The sequence below is a fragment of the Nerophis ophidion genome, linkage group LG19 (assembly GCF_033978795.1).
Source record: "Nerophis ophidion isolate RoL-2023_Sa linkage group LG19, RoL_Noph_v1.0, whole genome shotgun sequence".
NCBI lineage: Eukaryota > Metazoa > Chordata > Actinopteri > Syngnathiformes > Syngnathidae > Nerophis > Nerophis ophidion.
This window is the reverse complement of record NC_084629.1, coordinates 10,880,795-10,889,364: the sequence shown is the minus strand read 5'-3', so window position 1 is coordinate 10,889,364 and position 8,570 is coordinate 10,880,795. Positions and strand designations below refer to the sequence as shown.

The window sequence follows — 8,570 nt, the reverse complement described above, 5'->3', positions numbered from 1 at the left end:
GTTGATTCAACTTTCAGTTTCTACCTAACAAAGACGTTTAATCAACGTTGAAACAACGTTACTTTCCCGTGTTGAAATAACGTTGGATTTGGGTTGAAAATGAAAGTTGGATCAACGTTTGAATACCGACGTAGAATCTACGTCAATGTTTCAACGTTGATTCAACTTTCAGTTACAACCCAAGATCAACCAACCAATTATCAACGTAATATCAACCAATATATCAATATAATTAAAGACAACAAAACATAATGGAGAATGTCAATCGATATAATTATTTATTCAGCCTGTGATGCCCAACCTATTCCTCCCTTCTGTCCAGGGGCATTTTTCAGTTTATTTTTTATGGCATCATGGACCATCGTTTCAGTCCCCTTCTGTGTATCCAAGACACTAGCTGTAAACAGGCAAAAAGAATACAAATTAATTAAGGGTGCATGTGATTTACCCCAATCAAGTTAATGGAATTATTAAACACACACACAAACTCTCTTGTGACTACATCGAGCAGCTTCGTCTCGGCAAAGGCAGTTTTTCCCCCCTCCCCTTCATGTTCAGATTGGACATTAATTCATTTGTCATGAGCCTGAAATTGAACACGCAAGTCATACATGCAGGCCAAAAAGTACGGAATTTTGCATTATTATAATTCCCGATCTAGCACTCATAGATTAGAAGTTGGGTCTTACATCGCCTATTTTTAATATATATGGAGAGAAAGAGGAAAATACCTGTCCATGATGCTGCTTAAACAGCTCTTTAAGTCATATCCACCAATCTTTGAGAGCCTGGCTGTCTGCAAATATACAAGAGAATGTGTTTAGCATACACTGGGGGAAGAGGCTGGCAAACACATACATACATTCAAGTATAGGGCCTGTTTTATCTACACGATTTCATAACCTGAAATTTCTACCTAAATACAATAATATTTCCGATGTAAAAACAGCTACACAATTATAATGTTATAATTACTTACCAGCAAATCTTTCTTGCTTGGTTGAGTTTTTATCAACTCGTCAAGTTTGAGTAGTTCCTCCACTGTCTCCAATTTCTGCACATGGAAGGACAGTTTTATCAAAAAAGTTATCCTTTTTGGTATTATATGTATCATAGCAAGTGTACTGTGTTGTTCCATATATGCATAAACTGAAATCATTGGTACATTGCCTTGCATTAACGTTCTGCTTTTCAATTACCGGTAGTGGTACATGTACATAGACTTAGAGGCGGACCAGATGAAACGTGGGGGAGGGTATGTTTTTTTTGGGGAAAAAAGATTGTTTAGCAAAAACTGAAAAATAAATAGTTTGTTCTCCTGACGTATACAAAAAAAAAGTTTGCTCCTGTAAGCTCTGCAAAAAAAAAAAAGTTGGTTGCCTTCTTGTGCCAAGAGAAAAAACTTTGTACCCCCCAAAAATTTCTGCGCTCCGTGCAGTCTTTTATTGTCAATCATAAAACATATGAAACAAAATCTGTCTGGATATTTTATCGTCATATATTTTAGTATAGATGTTGGCCAACAACAGGTCAACAGTGAAACCATTTGGAAGTTTCAATACTTGACAAAAGCTCTTGTAATAGCAGTACTGGCCTTATCAGTAAAATAAAAAAATAAGTAAAGATCATAGCAGTTAATATTACATGAATCCTTTTATGGGCTTGCCTTTTGAGACAAAGCCTTGCTAACAAGTCAAACTAATTAAAAAGTACCTGTACTTAAAATAAACTGGCAACATTTAAATAAACATTAAAATGAGCCAGAAAAACCGAACTGCCATCCAGACGGGTGTTTTGAAGATGAAAATCAAGAGGAAGTAAATTAATACAGTGACTGGCGCGGCTGTAAAAGACATTGGGTACAGAACCAAAAAAATATTTTTGTTTTGTGTTAGCCTGGAAAAACAATTGTTTGCTTTTGGGCGGGTGGGGATAAAAATTGTTGTCTGCTTGGGGAGGAAAAAAAAGTTTGCTCAGGTCCAGTTTATACAGTCAAAATAAACGTTGAGAATAGGCGTGAGATAAATTTCTCGTTTTCCAGCAACCCTCTTGTGAAAGGGCCACAATTATATCGATACAGATAACCAGTATTATCTCAAGGTACAAACCTGAATCTTTATGGACGTCGATGGTGTTCTTTGCAGTAAAATAGTTCGATTTCCAATTCAAATCTTCGCTCTTCGTCTTGCTTGCTGGATTGGAAAGGAAGTACTTCAGCACGCATGCGCACAAGCTTGGCTGTGATACGCTAGGTGGTGTGTGTGGTGCAGCACGCTGCCATCAAGCGGCGGTTTCGTTGAAAACTGTCGCAAATGGCCGATGCGCACAGAATGGTTGGCAAGTTGAATTGTACACGTTGAAACGACGTTGAGACGACGTGGAAACGACGATGTCCCCCAATGATGAAAACAAACCAGATTTGCAACATATGATGTGGTGGGGTCAGTTGGTTGATATTTGGTCGGGATATGGTTGAGTGACGTCGCGACGTAATTTCAACGTCACCTCGACGTTGAACTAAGGACGGGTGCCCACTGGGATGCTATACGTTTACCAAACAATCTGTCACTCCTAATCACTAAATCCGATGAAATCTTATACGTCTAGTCTCTTACGAGAATGAGCTAAATAATATTATTCGATATTTTACGGTAACCTGTTAATAATTTCACAATTAAGTCGCTCTGAGAATAAGTCGCACCCCCGGCCGAACTATGAAAAAAAACTGCGATTTATAGTCCGAAAAATACAGTACTAAAATTTGATTTGATTTTAGTAAATGTTTGGATATATTTAGTGTTTGGCGCAGCCTGATTGGAGCAGGAGGTGATAGAAAGAAGGAAAAAATATATGTATATAAGTGGCATATTTTTTTTAATCCAATGTGGCCTCTCAGTCAAAAAGTTTGGGCACCCCGTTTTAGACCATTCTCTGACATTTCCACAGAAAATTAGTTCATGCATAACTTGGTGTGTACAATACTGTACCCATTTTAAACAACTGCTAATTCGTAAAATATAACGTATTCAAACGGTAGCCTATTCTGATATCGTTGTTGCATGTGACGTTACGTCCATTTGCAAACTTGGTACCGACTCAAAAATTTGGCCAGGAAACATACAAGCAATAGCAAAGACTACTTCCTGTCCAAGGCAACACACCGTAGTTCATACACTACTGCCATCTGAAGTTTGGGATTTGGAACTGCATGGAAAGTCTATTGTGTTTAAGAAAACACAATAACTGGACAGCAAAGCTCAGTGTTGAATTAAAAAACTTAGATTATTTAAAAACAGCAATGAGGGGGCGACTTGTCCAGGGTGTACAGCGCCTTCCGCCCGATTGTAGCTGAGATAGGCACCAAAAAGCAGTGACGTGCAATCAGGGGCAGCAGGTGAGGCGTGGCATCATGGCAAGAAAAAAAATTTTAAAAGAAAAAAAAAGAATTATATTGTTTTATGTATCCAGTGATTATACAATAAAGTTATTTTCCATTTAACTTAACCAGTTTTAAAATATTTTTTATTCAAAATCGGTTAATTTTCACATTTGCCGTTCAAACACTGAGAATTACTTTCGGTGAGTCACAGCCAGCTCAGCCTCCTGTGGATTGCGCAATGACTCGACTAACTGCTGGCTGCTGTGCAGTGAAACCATATTGCTATATGAATTATATGATACATTTACATAGTTAGCTGAGGTATATAATGTACAGTGTATTTTGTCAACAACTGTATGTGTGTAACGTATTTCTTGTGCTGGGCAATCATAAAACGGCTGCGAAGACCCACTATGTGAGGCACCTGTTCTCCAGCCTCCTGGTGGTAAAGGGCGCTAGTGATCCCAGAGATCATTCTTGCACTACTCCGCAGGCCTGCATGGGGACATCTGAAGCCGGTATGTTTTAAAGTTGTCGTTTGCCGGCATATCGTAAAAACAACCGTCCAACATTTGAAAACTAATTGTAAATGTATAGGTGCCGGCAAACAGGGCTGAGTTGCGACGAAAGAGTGTCGATGTTGAGATATTAAGCCGAGTTAGTAAGTCAATTTGTTTGCTAATCGTAGCTACTAGCCGTACCCATGTATTTTCTATGGGCTGTTAGCATCGGGTTTTAATCCCGTTTCCTCCAATGTTTCTGATCCGATTGAATTTATATTTATGTTGAGTCTTTATTTTGGGTACTTAAATATGGTGACTGAGTATTGTGGCGTTTTAAGGCCATCTGCATTTTTTATGCTACAGTAAAGACAATGAATGAACACGGCCGCTGGAGCGCGGTTACACCTGTCATTGTGACAACATTGTGTACTGTCATGTTTTTTATTTTCTACATACATGTGATTATTTAATATTGTTAATGTTAGCAGTATTATCGCTAATAATGATAATAATAAGTGTAATTTATTTATACTATACTATACTAGCTGAAGTACCTGCTACATTAAGTTAAAGTACCATGTCACAAACACACTAGATGTGGTGAAATTTGTCCTCTGCATTTGACCCATCCCCTTGTTCACCCCCTGGGAGGTGAGGGGAGCAGTGAGCAGCAGTGGCCGGGAATCATTTTTGGTGATTTGACCCCCAATTCCAACCCTTGATGCTGAGTGAGCAGGGAAGAATGCTGGTATGAGCTTTTAAACATAACCCGTTAACTGCTGCCAATCAAATGGTGAATAAGATACTCTATAGCAGGAGTGTCAAATTCAAATACAGAGTTGGCCAAAATTCTAAACTGAACAAAGCCGCGGGCCAAAGTTGAACAATTTAACCTTTAATAGGGACCCATACAAGTTTTGCATTGAATATTGAACAAGCAAGGCTTATGTACCTTTATAGTGACATGCAAAATCGAGTTTTGTTGGTAGCGGGGGTGTATATTGTAGCGTCCCGGAAGAGTTAGTGCTGCAAGGGCTCCTGGGTATTTGATCTGTTGTGTTTATGTTGTGTTACGGTGCAGATGTTTTCCCGAAATGTGTTTGTCATTCTTGTTTGGTGTGGGTTCACAGTGTTGTGTAATAGTGTTAAAGTTGTTTATACGGCCACCCTCAGTATGACCTGTATGGCTGTTGACCAAGTATGCCTTGCATTTACTTGTGTGTGTGTAGAAGCCGCATACATTACGTGACTGGGCCGGCACGCTGTTTGTATGGAGGAAAAGCGGACGTGACGACAGGTTGTAGAGGATGCTAAAAGCAGTTCCTTTAAGGTACGCCCCCAATATTGTTGTCTGGGTGGAAATCCGTGAGAATGGTTGCCCCGGGAGATTTTGGGGGGAGGGAGGACACTGAAATTCGGGATTCTCCTGGAAAAATTGGGAGGGTTGGGAAGTATGAAATTTAGCGTTGAATGCGGTGATACAGCGCCACCGCCACTGTATAATACCGGCGGGCCAGCTCTGATGTTAATTTATTATTGCTTCAAGGGCCAAAGGGAATTACACGGCGGGCCAAATTTGGCCCGCGGGCCAGAGTTTGACACCCATGCCCTATAGGGTTCATATGTTTATAAATCTGACTGTGATGAAGTCAGTGCCTCACCAGCCATGAATCTCACCGCACGTCACTGCCAAAAAAGTACCTAGATACCAGCTTTTAATACCTTTCTGATTAGTACTGGCTATTATTACCAATTCAAATGTAAAAGGTACCCATCCCTATGAGTGAGTGCCATAGATCCTGACTTTGGGGATTTGTTTTAGTATTCCTGTTTGTTTGTATTTTGAAATGTGGTGGTTATCACTAGGACCTTGCAAGGAGCAATGGCATTAATTCAACAGCTTTTTACTATATGTATGCAAATGTACCTGAGAGTGTGTTTTGGGTTTTGACTTTGCGGATTATTTTGATTATTTCTTGTAATTTCTTGGTTGTCATATGTACTTGGTGAGCATCTAAACACTGAAAAAATGCTGGGTTATTTTGATAACTTAATTTATGAGCTGCGAGTGTTGGGTTACATTTTTTTAGGTATTTTTATGAAGAGCAATCCATTTTTTGGGTTATAAGGGTTTTCTTTTAACTCAATTTCTGGATTTTCAAAACTATGAACTATTTTTGGGTTGTTTTTCAATGAGTAACGCATTTTTGGGTAATATATTTTTTATTAAAAAGGTACTTTTTTTTAAAGGGAATTTTATTAGGGATTAATCTCATTAACTTTATTTAGAATCACTCATCGTATGTACATAAAACTATTTTGAGCATGCTGTATAGAACTACTAATGTCATGATCCGTCATGTTTGTTTAGTTTTTGACTCCCTCAGTTCCTGTTTTGAGCACCCCAGGGTTTGTGTTTTAGTTGCCATGACTTCAGATTGTTTTCACCTGCCTCTGATTAGTGTTCGGGACGCTCACCTGTTCCTGGTCACTAAACAGAGAGCTATTTACTCCCTGCTTATTGCCACACTCAATTTGGCTTTCTTATTTGCTTCCACACAACAGTTCCGACGGCTACTAATTTGATTCCTGAGCTAAGCTTCGCCTTTTTACTTGCTAATCTTTTCTTGTTTGCTATTCCGTTAGCCTTCCGTTTTATCAGCACGCTGGTGCTCTTTTGTTTGTATCCTGTCACGCGGTACTCGCATCGTGGATGCGCGTTGTGTCACCCCAAGATGCGCGAGGACCAGACAGGCAGGAATTGCAGGTAGGAGCTTGGTTTAATACAAAAAAAAAAGAACACTGGTACAAAACAGACGAATGGAAGCGCGTGCCTACGCACGAGAAGCTAACACTAAGCTTAGCATGGAGTCCAAGAGTCTAAAATGAGCGTGCCGAGCGCACGAGAAGCTAAGGCGAAACTTAGCACAAGTATATACAAAGACGAAATACCAATGTGAGTGTTGCATGGAGCAAACAACGGATCAAGCCAGAACTGAGGTCGAAGGCAGGCTTGAATACTAAAGCAATAATCAAAACACAGGTGCGCGTAACAACAAGAGCAGGTGGAACAAATGTGAAACCATGGCAACAAGACAAAACAAGGAAGAGCCAAACTAGGAATCGGAGGAGTCCAAAAACAATCAGGAAACACAAAAATAACTCAAAAACCAAAACAATATATGATCCGGGCTGCGGATCATAACATATCCCGCATGATTTATGGACAATAGATAATTTCCTTACCTGCACTTTGCCTCCGGAGTCCCATCTGCATCCTGGGAGAACGATAAAATGGGACCGCGCTGTGACAACTTTGACGATACACGCCAATTCTTGTAAAAAAAAAAAAATGTCACTCATATCTTGCGTTAGAGTATAATTTAATGGAATACAAATAATGTTGACTAGTAGTTTGGAAAGGGGTAGGACAAAACAGCAGTAAAATGTATAATTTTTAACCAACTATTGGGTCAAGGAGCGCTACATTGCGCAACCCAATAGTTGGGTTTGAAATAACCAAACAGTGTAGTGAGCATAACTCAGTTTTTGTGTTAAATCAATTCAACCCCATAGTTGCGTTATGAATTAATCAACATTGAGTTAGCATAACTCAATTTTTGGGTTAAATAATTTAACCCAATAGTTTGGTTAGGAATAACCCGACATTAAGTTATCATAACTCAACTTTTTGGTTAAACAATTCAACGCAAAAACCGGGTTGAAAAAATGAACCCAAAATATTGAGTTGAAATAACACAAATAAGGGGTGCGTCCTTTTTTGAACCAGCAGTTGGGTTTAAATTGGGTTACTTTTTAACCCAACGTTTTTTTAGTGTGTACTTGGCGCGCATCCATGACCAGTCGCATTCAGGCCATCCTCTTCTTACACTGATTGATTGATTGAATCTTTTATTAGTAGATTGCACAGTTCAGTACATATTTCGTACAATTGACCGCTAAATGATAACACCCGAATAAGTTTTTCAGCTTGTTTAAGTCGGGTTCCACGTTAATCAATTCATGGTACACACTGTCGGAGGAGTTGAAGTGTACCGCGCCTGTTTTATCCAAGAATATTTCCTAAATACCAGCACATTTTGTCAGGAGTCCTGTTTCTCTACGTGCCTGTCATACCTGCAGGACTGATGGATGATTATTTTCACTCAGGTGGAAGCGCCACAGCAAAGGCCTGCAACCCAAACTGGGGCTCGCCATCCCGACCTTCCACTTGGTGCACGGTCGCTGTAATTCTAGACAAGCGCTCAGGGGGTTGAAAAAACACGTTTAAGGGAGGAGGTGTGTGTGGGTGTGTGTTTCACCACTCTTTGCTACGGTATCAAATAGCTTCCCTCTACTTGCTAGTCACCGTGTAATCAATAATGCCCAATTAACATCTGGAACGCGGCATATTACCTGTCACTCTCACACGCACACACACACACTAAAGTATCCATCATCAATAACAGTGTGGTAGCTGCTCCGACAGAACAAACTACAGCACCACGACTTCCAGGTGTAATCCATCACCCGGGCCCACCAAAGGGGGTCCGTGTCTGGGACACACACAGGCAGTGATCCTGATCCACACCAGGCCACAACACTGGACACATGCAGGTTTTGAGAGGGTGGAATTACACTCACACACACATACGCACACAAAATGCCTACCTCTTTAGGACCACCCT

At 40.0% G+C, this 8,570-nt stretch overlaps 1 long non-coding RNA gene across 1 annotated transcript; it reads right to left on the bottom strand.

Moving 5' to 3' along the window:
• Positions 1 to 497: 497 nt before the first annotated feature.
• LOC133537739 (uncharacterized) lies at positions 498 to 2,211 on the bottom strand. Its single transcript, XR_009802818.1, has 4 exons — positions 2,109 to 2,211; positions 980 to 1,054; positions 732 to 796; positions 498 to 586 (listed from the first exon to the last, which is right to left on the bottom strand). It is a non-coding gene; the product is annotated as an uncharacterized LOC133537739 (long non-coding RNA).
• Between the last annotated feature and the right edge of the window lie 6,359 nt (positions 2,212 to 8,570).